The 13,633-nt window shown below is 46.6% G+C and overlaps 1 protein-coding gene across 2 annotated transcripts in view; it reads right to left on the bottom strand.

Moving 5' to 3' along the window:
* Positions 1-13,633, bottom strand: part of IFT74 (intraflagellar transport 74) — a 584,252-nt gene that overhangs the window by 47,268 nt on the left and 523,351 nt on the right. The gene's annotated exons all lie outside the window — the stretch shown is intronic.

Genomic DNA, 13,633 nt, shown 5'->3' with positions numbered 1-13,633 from the left:
GACCCACTTACTGGCCAGCTTCTCCAACTCACCTCCAAACAAGATGAGGCTTCAGAAGGCAATTTCATAAGGTTAACCTTGGAGGTCACATGACCAATTCCTCAGCCATAACTGGCGTCTGGCCTCTACTACCGAAGTTACTCCTCTGGCCGAAGTGAAAGCTCAGCCCTTCCCGCCTGAGTACAGAGATGGTCTCTGGCTGTGGGGGGAGAGGGCATCTGCTATCACTGCTGTACTTGGTTTCCTGCACCTGCTGCCTTTAAGCTATACAATCAGATAAATCCACGCCAGCTGAAAAACCAGCTACCGGACCAAGACACACATCCGAGGGACCATGGAAATCAGCTCAGGAATTCTCAACTGGGGGAGGAACCATTTTGGTATCACTGCTGGAGAGCGGGGCAATCAATGCGCCTTTTTTTTTTTTTTTAAATTCTCCATCTAAAATCTGAAGCAATCCCCAGGAGGGAGATGTACGCCCACCATCTGCTGGAGATGGAGAATAATGGCGGCTGATGTCACTGCAGGACTAAATATATGGTGACGTCAGTTTGCTCCATCGCCATTTGCTTTTCACTCCTACAGTGTTCTCTCTTTACCATCCCTCTTCCCTGCAGTCTTTTCTCTTCCTATCTCTCCCTGCAATCCACAGCTCTCTCTTTCTTCTCCTTCCCTTTCTTTGCAGCCTTTCTTCCCATTCCTCTCCTGCCAGTATTCTCTCCTGCCTACCCCCACGACACTTCTTGCAGACTTCCCTCCACAGTCCTATTTTATGGCTCCTTCAGCATGCTCTCTCCCTTCTTCCTGGCTCTTGCCCCTTTTCCCTTTTGGCCCTGTCAAAACTTTACTTTGTCTATAATGGTCTCAGGGTCCTGCTCTTCCCAGCGGTCCTGCACATGCACATGCGCTGGCATTGTTTTCCCAGTGGTCCTATGGCAACAACAGCAGCCTTCTCCCAGCAGTTCCTAGACAAAGAAACAATCATTTTTCTCACCAGTACTTTCTACTGTAAGACTCACTCTTTTTCATACAGCAGAAGCTGCTGGCAGAGAGGATATGTGTATTACTAGTAATGTAACTCTGGTTTAATATTGCATCTTAAAATGCTTTTTCTCATTTTTTTTTTGTGATGCAATACCAGGAAAATGATTCCTTCCTCCTTTCTGAATTTTTCACTAGGTAGTCAGTTGGTCCATATTGAGGATGGTTGTTATTTAGGTGAAATATTTATTTTCGGTTTATAACGGTTCTGGTTGCTAAATGCTAAGATAGCTGGTTTATAGTATGAGGATGCTGGGGCCTAGTCATGATATATTCAATTCTATGGTGCTTCACTCTCTAGCTCCCTGTGGCATCCCCTACTTCCCCCATCAAAAATAGCAGTGAGCAGTTTGGGACAATTTTCAGGTAGTCTGGAAGGAAGTTCAGGTGTGCAGAAGGCTGAGTCAATCTCCTTAAAAGAAAAGATCTATGTGGCACATTTTTATTTATTATACCTCTATGACAGAGTTCTTTCTTATTAAGATCCAGGACTAGATAATTTTTTTGGCAATTCAGTTTCATAAAAGAACCATTTAATTGAGATAAAGATTCACAGTTTCTCCTCTTTAAATACTGGAGAATGATCTCCTGATAAACTCACAAAGGCCACATCTATATATATATATATATATATATATCACATGACATATCCGGACATCATTAGAGACCCTTAGTAATGCAGACAAAACTTCCTTACTTCCACAGTTGAATTTCCTGCCTAATACAAGAATCTGTGATAAGGGCAGAGCTGCAGTGTGAAGATTACAAAAATGCAGGTTAAATGTTGGCTCTGCTTCAATACTTTCAGCATCAACAGGAAGTTAGTGTGCATATTATTTTGATGACGGTTTCCTCACAAGATCAGTTTATTTTTATATTATACAGTTTCTTTAAATCAAGATTTTCTCATTTTGTGTCTATCAAAAAAATGCTTAGCTCATCTGTCCTTAAATATTTGAGAAAATAAGCAATATGACTTAAAACTACCAAACAAGAAATTTTTGTGTTCAAATATTTTGATTGTATTTGCAAAGGTTATTGTATACAATTTACATTTAGTTAACATAATACCATATTAAACAATACATTTTATCTTACAACAAAAATTATTACACCAGGGAAATATAATGATCTACAGTTTCCAGATATTCTGAAATAGCAAGTTTGCTTACCGTAAATGTTGTTTTACATAGATAAAACACCATTTACAGTAAGCAAACTTGCCTTTTCTGTCAATGACCAGGACTGAATTAGCTGTGACGTGGGGAGTCCCAAACTAAAGGTTACAGTAGAACATTTACTGAATAAGCAATTTGGACGCTATTGTGGAAAGTAGACTACTAAGTAAATAGGCTACATAAAACTGCATCTATGAATTTACGGTCAGTCTTTGAGAGGTTGTAAAGACAATAATTGGATGTAAAGGTGTGTACTGATTACCAAGCTGCAGTTCTGCAGATATTTTCAAGAGATACTACTCACAGATGCGCAACAGATGATATCATAGCTCTAACCTAATGAGCTTTGATAGAGTCTGTTATTTGTAGACAGCAAATGTTGCTTACCTGTAACAGGTGTTCTCACAGGACAGCAGGATGTTAGTCCTCACATATGGGTGACATCACAGGATGGAGCCCAATCACGGAACACTTTTGTCAAAGTTTCTAGAACTTTGACTGGCACCTACTGGGCATGCCCAGCATGGCACTAAACCTGCAGCCAGCAGGGGTCCCTCTTCAGTCTTGTTTAAAGCTACAGGAAGTGCCGAAAAATATAATAAGAAAATGTAACGAACCCAACACCGCAGGGCGGCAGGCGGATTTCGTGAGTACTAACATCCTGCTGTCCTGTGAAAACACCTGTTACAGGTAAGCAACATTTGCTTTCTCACAGGACAAGCAGGATGGTAGTCCTCACATATGGGTGAGTAATGAGCTGAGGATGTCTGAGAAATGCACCAAATGTACCCAAGATGTGCAACAGGCACAAGGACTGGGGTGGAATTTGGTATAGGGCATCCTGAATCCTAACGAGCAGGCGGAAGGGTGTTGGTACATCAAGTTGTAAAAAGGTTTCGCAAGACAGACTGGCCGAAGATGGAATCTTGTCTTCTGCCCTTGTCTAAGCAATAATGGGCTGTAAAGGTATGGAGAGAACTCCAGGTAGCAGCCCTGCAAATGTCAGGAAGCGGCACCGAGCATAGGTGCGCTACTGAAGTCGCCATGGCCCTCACAGAGTGTGCTTTAACACGGTCTTGAAGCGGAATGCCTGCTTGCTGATAGCAAAAGGATATGCAGTCTGCTAACCAGGAGGAGAGAGTCTGCTTACCCCACAGGCTGCCCCAATTTGATGGAATGGAAAGAGACAAACAATTGAGTGCTTTTCCTGTGGGCAGCTGTACGGTCTAGATAGAAGGCTAGAGCCCGTTTGCAGTCAAGGGTATGCAGAGCCTGTTCTCCTGGATTGGAGTGAGGCCTGGGAAAGAAGGTAGGTAGTATAATGGATTGATTAATGTGAAACTCCGATACTACCTTAGGTAAAAACTTAGGGTGAGTGCGGAGTACTGCCCGGTCCTGCAGAAGTTTAGTATAAGGTGGATAGGTAACTAGGGCCTGTAACTCACTATCTCTACGAGCAGATGTGATTGCCAAAAGAAAAATAATTTTCCATGTGAGATAGCAAAGATCACAGGATTGGAGAGGCTCGAATGGTGGTTTCATAAGCCGACCCAAAACCAGATTGAAGTCCCAAGAAGGGGCCGGAGGGCGTAGTGGAGGCTTTTCAGAAAATGTGTTACGAGGGGTTGTACTGAAATAGGAACATCCCCGAAAGCTTTATGGAAGGTGGCCACCGCACTGCCATGCATTCTGATGGAGGCAGTTTTTAGACCTGATTCTGACAAGTGCCAGAGATAGTCTAGAAACTTTGTGGTGGAACAGGTAAAGGGATCAAGGGATTGAGAACACCATGACTTAAACCTGTTCCATTTGTAGAGGTAAGACTTTCTCGTGGAAGGCTTCCGCGAAGCAATCAGGATACAGGAAACTGGCTCTGAAAGGTTAAGTGGCTGAAGAATTAAACTTTCAACATCCAGGCCTTCAGGGACAAAGCTTGAAGATTGGGGTGGCGCAGGCACCCATCATTCTGAGTGATAAGAAGCGGGTCTGTTCCCAAGGGAATGTGCCTGCGAATGGAGAGATCCTGAAGTATTGGAAACCATACTTGGCGAGGCCAGTGAGGTGCTATCAGGATCATGCGTCCCTTGTCCTGACATAACTTCACGAGAGTCTTTGAGAGAAGTGGAAGTGGAGGGAATGCATATAGGAGATCGGTTGCCCATGAGAGGGAGAACGAATCTCTTGGCTGTGAGTGTTGGCTGCGAGTGAGAGAGCAAAGGTTCTCTACCTTGCGGTTTTGAGATGACGCAAAGAGGTCTATGCGAGGATGACCTCAATGGTGGAATATTGCGTCCGCTACTGAGGGGTTGAGGGACCACTCGTGCGGATGGAAAGTGCAACTTAGATTGTCCGCCAACATATTGTCCACTCCCGGCAAATAGGTGGCACTGAGGTACATCGAGTGGGAGAGGGCCTACGCCCATATCTGCGCAGCTTCCTGACACAGTAGGAAGGAGCCCATCCCTCCCTGTTTGTTGATGTACCACATGGCCACCTGGTTGTCCGTCTGAATCAGGATGACCTGATTGGAAAGGCGATCCTGAAACAACCTGAGAGCATATCTGATTGCTCGAAGCTCCAGGAAATTGATTTGGTGTCTGGCTTCCTCTGGAGACCAAGTTCCTTGTGATTGCAAATCAGCCACATGAGCTCCCCAGCCAAGGCTGGAAGCATCGGTGGTGAGAATTATTTGAGGGTCTGGAGCCTGGAAGGGCAGGCTTCGGAGGAGATTGATCTGATTTTTCCACCAGGCTAGAGACTGACGGAGTGAGTCGGTGATGTGGACAGTGGTTGACAGAGGTTGGATGGACTGAGTCCATTGTGACCTTAGAGTCCACTGCATGACTCTCATGGCCAAGTGGGCCATTGGGGTAACCTGTACTGAGGACGCCATGTGTCCCAGTAGGATAAGGAAGTGGCGTGCAGTTGTGCGTTGCTGAGACTGTAGCTGGTGTGCGAGGGAGATGAGAGTGAGAGCTCGCTGTTGAGGTAGAAATGCCTTTGCCTGCAAGGTGTCCAAGTCTGCCCCTATGAATGATACATTTTGAGATGGGACTAAGCAGGATTTTGCATAGTTGACGAGAAATCCTAGCGAAATCAGAGTGTGTTAAGTAAGACGTAGGGACGACAGAGCAGCTTGCTGAGTGGGAGCCCTGATCAACCAATTGTCTAGATAGGGGGTATACGTGAACACCTTAAGTCCTGAGCAAGGCTGCTACTACTACAAGGCACTTGGTGAAGACTCGTGGTGCAGATGCCAGGCTGAATGGAAGCACTCGGTATTGATAGTGCTTGGGGCCTACTAGAAATCTCAGGAACCTGCGATGAGATGGGTTTATCGCAATGTGCATGTACGCATCTTGGAGATCAAGAGAGCAGAGCCAGTCTCCTCTTTGCAGAAGAAGGTTACCATCTTGAACTTTTTTCGTTGGAGGTACTTATTGAGGGCACGAAGGTCCAGAATTGGACGAACGCCTCCCGATTTTTTGGGGATTAGAAAGTACTGGGAATAGAATCCTAGGCCTTATTGAGAGTAAGGTACTGGTTCTATTGCTCTGGATTGGAGGAGGAAGGAGACCTCCTGCTCTAGGAGTAGTGAGTGGTCGGATGTTCTCCACGCCAGTAGAGGTGGGGCGTCCGGTGGAATGGAGAGAAAGTTCAGGCGATAACCTTGAGAATTTATGGTAAGGACCCACTGGTCTGAGGTGATTGTGTGCCACCTGTTGTTGAAATGGCATAATCTACCTCCCACTGGTATGTGAGGCAGTGGAAACTGGCTGCTGCTCTCTATGCAGGAGTCAAAAACCGGAAGCAGGACCCAGTTGAGGAGCTGCTTGCGGCTTTTGTTTACGAGGTTGATGAGACTGGGCCTTTTGGAAAGGTCTCGTGGAACGAGTCCTAGACTGTGGTGGATGGGACTTCTTTGGACGGAAGAATGACTTTTTAGTATCCTTCCTGAAAGGCTGTTTGGAGGAATACTCAGAGGGCATCAGAGAGAGCTGGCGAAGGGTCTCATGATGGTCTTTGAGTTCCGCCACCATCCGCTGAATCCGTTCCCCAAACAGATTGTCTCCTATGCAGAGCAGATCAGATAATCTGTCTTGTACTTCAGGGCACAAGTCTGAAGACTTAAGCCAGGCCCATCTTCTTGCCGAAATAGCAGTTGCAGATACCCTGGAAATGGTATCAAAGATGCCATAAGAAGATCTTATTTCATGCTTCCCTTCCTCAAAACCCTTGTGCACTAGGGTTAGACGTTGTTCTTGGAATTGCTGAGGCAGGGACTCTGCAAAGTCCTGTATCTGCTTGAATAAGATCCTGTTGTACTGGGTCATATACAGCTGGTAGGAGGCGATCCGAGAGATAAGCTTCGAACCCTGGAAGACACGTCGGCCAATGGCATCCAAGAATTTCTGTGGGAAGAGTGGGAAGAGTGGGTTTTTGATTTTTTTGCCCTTTTTTGGGCAGATTCTACAACCACAGATTGGTGATCCAGCTGAGGTTTCTGGAAACCTGGGGCTGACTGGACCAAATAAGTGGTATCAGTTTTTCTGTTGACTGGAGCAACAGAACCAGGGTGTTCCCAGTTCTTTTTAAGGAGATCTAAAAGAACCTGGTGAATAGGGATGGAGGTTATTTCCTTGGGAGCATCCAGGAATTGTAACAGCTCCATCATTTGATGTCTGTCATTTTGTTCAGTCTGCAATTGGAAGGGAACCAATTCAGACATTTCCTTCACAAAGTTTATGAAGGATAGGTCCTCTGGAGGAGAACGCTTCCTGCTTTCAGTAGGAGAAGGTGGTGATGGCAAGTCATCGGTGTCTTGAGAAGAAACGTCTGTCCAGGTGTCATAGGGATCAGGACCTGCCCCTCTAGGAGCCTCGGAAGGACAGGATGATGGTATTCCTGACGGTCCCGGTCTAGGCTCCAAAGGCATTGAGGAAAGTGCTAGAGGCACCGATGAAGGCATCAAGGGCACCAGTGCAGGCATCGAGGGCATCGATGGATGGATCGGCGGTGCTGATGGGCGCATTGGCATCGATGGTTGAGGCATCGGAAGCGCTCCCGGTGGAGGAATGAGGAACGGTGTTTCCCTTCCCGATGACAGGGTAAGCAGGGAAGGCACCAGAGCCATTGGTGATCCAGGATCCATCGGTGGAAAAGCGGCTATAAGCGCTTCCATCTTCGAGAGCAGCAGTGCCAGTGCTGCTGGAACCGGATCGGTGGTCGATTCCACAATCGGAACCGGTTTCGGTGGCGGAAGAACTTGAAGTTTGTGCATCGCCTTATCGATGGCCTCCTGAACCATCTGATCCAATTCTTCACGGAGACCTGGAGCAAGCAGCCCCAGTTCCGGAAGGGAAGAAGGAGGCAGAGGCATAGCAGGAGGGACCACCGTTAAAGGCGGAGTCGCGGCTCCCAATACCCGTCTGGGTGAGGGTTGCCTCGGTGACCCGGTCGCAGAAAGGGTCGGTGCCTTTTCTGGACGGGGTTTCTTCGATGGCAGCTCGGACAATGGTGAGGTCGAAGATTTTCCTTCCTCGATGGTCCGAGACTTGCGGTGTCGATGCCAATGTTTCTCTCTACGATCCCCTCAGTCCTGGGGGGGGGCGAATAGTGAGTTGAAGGCCGAGAAGCCGTCGACTCCGGCTGGTGACCGGCTGGTGGCCAATACTGGCGCAAAGTGGACAGTGCCAGTTCAGATGACGTTGATGCAATAGACAGAGTCGGAGTTTGAGAACGGAAGAGAAGTTTCATTTTCTCCATTCTGGCCTTGCAACTTTTTGGTGTCATTAAGGCACATTTGGTGCAAGTCAGGACAACATGCCCGCACCCGAGACACATTACACAGACTTTATGCGGGTCTGTAATGGACATGGTACGGGTACAGTCCAGGCACCGATGGAACCCCGACGCCATGGCCTTTGAAAAATTTTGCCACGGCATGGTCGATGGCCAGTAGGCCGCGAGGGCCAAACTCGATGGGAATCGACCAAAAACGGGTAAAAACTTATCGGAGTACCGCGGAGTAAAAAATTCGAAGGAGGGACCCCTGTGGGATATTAAAGATTTTAGTAATTCCGTGAGGAAAATTCCTGTCAGGAATCTCTGTGGAGCTCCTTAACCCATGTTTATTTATTTATTTATTAACTTTTATTTACCGACATTCGTGAAGCACATCATGCCGGTTTACAAAGAACTCAATTGGAAGATACAGTATAACGATATAACAAAAATGACATTGAAACAATAAGATGTTGCTAAACGAGAAGCAGCAAACAGAAAAACCAAAAACAAAATTCACCAAAATAAACAATATTAATGAAACCAAGGAGTGGAGATTTGAAGGAGGGTAGGTGAGGGATGGGGGGGGGAGGGTAAGAGGTAGAGAGGTAGGAGGGGGTGGGAAAAGGGGATAAGGAAGGGAAAGGGGCGAAAGGCATAGTTAGAGGAAAAAAGGGGGGAGAAAGGGGATAAGGAAGGGAGGGGGAGAAAGGCATAAATTTGAAAGAAAAGAGGGGGGAGGAAAGGATAACGATGGGAGGGGGAGAAAGGCATAGTTTGAAGAAATAAGGGGATAGAAAGGCAGAAAAGAGGGATACTATGTACAGATGACTAATGTACAGGAATCGCTTAACTAAGTAGGATTATGGAAGAGTTGAAACAGACGGTATTCATTGGGATAAAAAATTTCTTCAGGGGTATAAAAGGGAGAGTGGAGGGAAAACGGGGAAAATAGGGGAAAAAAGGTAGGTGGCCCGGTGTCAAGGAACGGGGGGGGGGGGGGGTAACTAGGGGGAGGGATAAGTCGGGCTATGGAAGAGAGAGGGTGGACGGCCGAAACGGGATGTTGTTACTGTTGTTACTGTTGTTACTGTTGCGTGGAAAAAAGAAGACTGAAGAGGGACCCCTGCTGGCTGCAGGTTTAGTGCCATGCTAGGCATGCCCAATAGGTGCCAATCAAAGTTCTAGAAACTTTGACAAAAGTGTTCCGTGATTGGGGTCAATCCTGTGATGTCTCCCATATGTGAGAACTATCATCCTGCTTGTCCTGTGAGAACTGCTGATATGTAGCAGTTTTGGATGCAGTCTGTTATCCAGTTAGAGAATATGTTTGGTGACTTCCTATGCCCAGTCTATTAGGATTGTAAAATACAAAGAGCTGTGAAGCTTGATGATGCAGCTGAGTTCTTCTCTAGTAGTAGGCTAAGGTTCTTTTGTAGACTAGGGTATGAAGGGCTTTCTTACCTTCATATCGTGCAACCTTGCAAAGACAGTAGATAATATGATGGCTTGTTAATATGGAAAGCTGATACAACTTTCGGCAGAAACTTTGGGTGAGTGCAGAGCGCCACCCTATTATAGAAAAGTTGCAGAAATAGTGGATGATGAACTAAGGCCTGACGTTTGCTCATTCTTCTGGCTGATGTTACTGCTACAAGAAATACTACTTTCCATGTTAAAAACTTGAGAATCCGACTCTAACGTTCAAAGGGCGGCTTCATTAATTGAGATAGAACAACATTCAGATCCCATGGAATAGGTTTTTTTTGTACTGGAGATTTAATTTACCATAACCCTTTCATAAATCTTGATACCAGTGGATGAGTTGATATTGGTTTATTGTCAACTTGAATATGGTAAACTGCTATGGCACTGAGACGTACACTTACTGATGATGCGGCAAGTCCTGATTCAGAAAGAGAAAGCAAGTAGGTTAGTGAATGCTTGGACTTACATGAGAATGGGTCCAAGGCCTTATGTTGACACCATACAGAGAACATTTTCCATTTAAAGCCATAGGGGTAGATTTTCAAAGGGTTACGCGTGTAACCCCTGAAAACCTACCCCTGCGCGCGCAAGCCCCGGGACGCGCGTATGTCCCGGGGCTTCGAAAAAGGGGTAGGAATGAGGCGGGGGCGGGACAGCGGTCCCGAGTCCTCCGGCCTTAGGCAGGCGTAACTCCTGAAAAAAAGGTGGGGGGGATTTAGTTAGGGCTGGGGGGGTGGGGGGATCGAAAAAAAAGTTCCCTCCAAGGCCGCTCCGAAGATGGAACAGGGAAAGCCATCAGGGCTCCCCTTGGGCTCAGCGTGCGCAAGGTGCACAAGTGTGCACTCTCTTGCGCGTGCCGACCCCGAATTTTAATACTTGCGCACGGCAGCGTGCCCATGTTATAAAATCGGGTGTACATTTGTGTGCGCCAGGTAGCACGCACAAATGTACCCCGCGTGCGTATCATTTAAAATCTGCCTCATAGGGTCTTCCAGTTGATGGTTTTCTGGGAGATACTATTATGACCTCAATCTCTCTGGACAAAAAGATATGTGATTTATTTATTATTTACTTAAAATATTTCTAGCCCACTTATAACAAATGAAATGCACTTAGCAAATTACAATATAAAACATAAAATACATTATAATAAACACACAATAATACGCACAAAACTAACAAGCTATAAAACAAAACAGGTCAACCATAAAGGTCTAAGTAGTTAGTCATAATAACCCTAAGCTTTGCACTCTGGAAATGCCTCTTTAAATAAAAAAGTTTTCCATTGTTTTCGAAAAGAAATATATTATCATTCAATCGTAAATATAACGTCAGAGAATTCCAAAGCACTGGACCTATAATGGAAAAAGCACAATGCCTAGTTTCACATAAATGGGCATCTTTAACTTAAGGAATTTTTAATAATACAGTGCCAGATGATCGAAATGCAAGGGATGATTGCTGCCGGACTAAATGTTCAGCAAGATAGGATGATCCTTTCATTTTTAAAGACAAAGAGATCTATTTAAAAGCGTTGTTTGCCCAAAAACATCCAAATACATCAGTATGTGGGCCACGCATGAGCAACATGGATTTTAAAAGCCAAATCTATGTGCATATATACCCATGCACGCGCCAAAATTAAGGGGCCAGAAAAGGATCAGGGCATGGGCATTCAGGGGCAGGGCCAACATTTATGTGCATAATTCCGTATTTCAAACATGGAGGCTACAACACATAGCGGCTTGTTATCCGCATAACTTTACTTTTGCTCCTGATAAGAACATACATAGAACATAAGAAATGCCATACTAGGTCAGACCGGTCAGACCAAGGGTCCATCAAGCCCAGTACCCTTTTTCCAACAGTGGCCAATCCAAGTCACAAGTACCTGGCAAGTACCCAAACATTAGCTAGATCACAAGCTACAATTGCTTACTAATTACTGTAATAGCAGTTTATGGATTTAACCTCTAGGAACTTATCCTAACCTTTTTTAATCCCAGTAACACTAACTGCTGAAACCACATCCTCTGGTAATGAATTTCAGAGTTTAACTATGCGCTGAGTGATAAAGGATTTTCTTTAATTTGTTTTAAATGAGCTACTTGCTAACTTCATGAAGTGCCTGCCCCCTGGTCCTTCTATTATTTGAGAGAGTAAATAACCAATATATATTAACTTGTTCAAGTGTTATAGAACGGGAGGCCTTGAGAGTCCTTGCATTCTGTTATAGAAGGGAACGCTAGAAGAGCGATCCCATTTGAGGGGAAAGTGTGTCCTTGGACCTCGGCACGATCCCAGATGAATCCAAGACAGCACCGAGGGTTGGCGAGGCGTGTCCCAGCATGGGAGAAGACAAAGTCTGACCCTCTGCCGGACCTGCATGCTTCTGGAAGCCAACAACATTATGTTGGTATATGAACAGTCCTCCGACCGTTCCCAGCCCTTTCGGACCTGCCGCTGGGTATCAGCAAGAAGCAGCAGGCCGGACTGAGGATGAGGGAAGACAGAGGCCTTGTAACACAGAAGACTTGAGACGAGAAGACACTGGAAGTGGATGAGAATCTTGGAAGACTCTCAACGAGACGAGGAACTTGGAAGACTCTTAGACGAGACGAGAAGCTGGGAAGGTTAGGCATTGGCAAGGTCTCTCAGGGTGCCCCTACACAGTCCACCCGCGGGACTGGTCGTGGACCACCCTATCCCACTGCGCGCCCTACATAACCTGAAGAGGCTGGTCACGGACCACACGGAGAGCGGGACAAGCGCAGGAAGGGAATCCAGCTGAGACGAAACTCCAATGACAAAGCCAGTGTCATCCGGAGAACCACAGGAGCTGGAAGGTCAAGAGGACTAGGAAACACAGGAAGAAATCCAGCTGAGACGAGACTCCAATGACGAAGCAAGGTGTCATCCAGAGAACCACAGGAGCTGGTGGATCCAGGAGAACTTGAAAACACAGGAAGAGAATCCAGCTGAGACGAGACTGCAATGACGAAGCAAGGTGTCATCCGGAGAACCACTGGAGCTGGCGGATCCAGGAGAACTTGAAAACAGAGGAAGAGAATCCAGCTGAGACGAGACTCCAATGACAAAGCAAGGTGTCATCTGGAGAACCACAGGAGCTGGCGGATCCAGAACTCGAAAGCACAGGAAATGGAACATCAGGAAACCTGGAACATCAGGAAGCGAAACATCAATAAGCCTGGACTAGGAACCTTGAAACATGAAGACATGGAACATCAGGAAGTCACAGGAAGTAACAGGAAACAACGAAGACAGTGGAGGCACAACGCGACATGGAGCTCCAATGAAGAACAAAGTGCTAATGCTGTCTTGTTATTAATTATCTGTTCTGTTCCTTGTTACATTTGGTTCCAATTTCTATGTAAAGCTCGGTTAGCTATAATTTTGTTTTAATGTAAACCGATGAGATGTTCCCAACGTTCATCGGTATATAAATCTTCTAAATAAATAAATAAATAAAATAAAATAAGACCTGACGGAGCGCTAGAAGATAAGACTTCCAGAGGCAAGTAACTCCAATTCAAGGCAAAGCTGAAATGCAGAAGAAGCCCTTTTATAGGGCTGACACAGGAAGCAGTCCTTAGGTGGGGCTCAGGGCATATCCGGCATGGGCCCTTTAAATCTGGTAAAGAGGCACGGCCAAGCGCTTAGAGCAGGAAACAGGAAGCTGTGCAGGACCATGGTCAGCAGCCCTGCACAGATGCCAATGAGGAAGAAGCAGGGCTGGGCCGAGAAGCAGGCCCCGACGTCAGTAGCGATTCCTGCCACTGCCAGAGAGATCAAAGGCGGCTCCGGCCTCTAGGAAAGACTGGGGAATGTGGCCTCTGGCCGCGAAGATGGTGCTGACGTTGGCGGCGGCCCCAGCCGCGTTGAAGCATGGCGGCAGGCCCGCCATGCCGGAGAGGCAGACCGAAGTCCACGGCTCCTGCCGAGGTGAAGATGAACAGCTGACTGCGGCACCTGCCACGAGGAACGTCGGCGGCTCCGTGCCGCGTAGGAGAAAGCAGCATGGGAGGGAAGTAAGAGGCCTGCTCGCGGGGAGAAGCTCCACGGGCAGGATTCATAACAGTACCCGCTCCTCAAAGACCCCCTCCTCAAGCCTCATATCAACA

The sequence above is a fragment of the Rhinatrema bivittatum genome, chromosome 1 (genome assembly GCF_901001135.1).
Source record: "Rhinatrema bivittatum chromosome 1, aRhiBiv1.1, whole genome shotgun sequence".
NCBI classification, from domain to species: domain Eukaryota; kingdom Metazoa; phylum Chordata; class Amphibia; order Gymnophiona; family Rhinatrematidae; genus Rhinatrema; species Rhinatrema bivittatum.
Note: the sequence above shows the minus strand (reverse complement) of the source record. Positions and strands in the feature narration are given on the sequence as shown.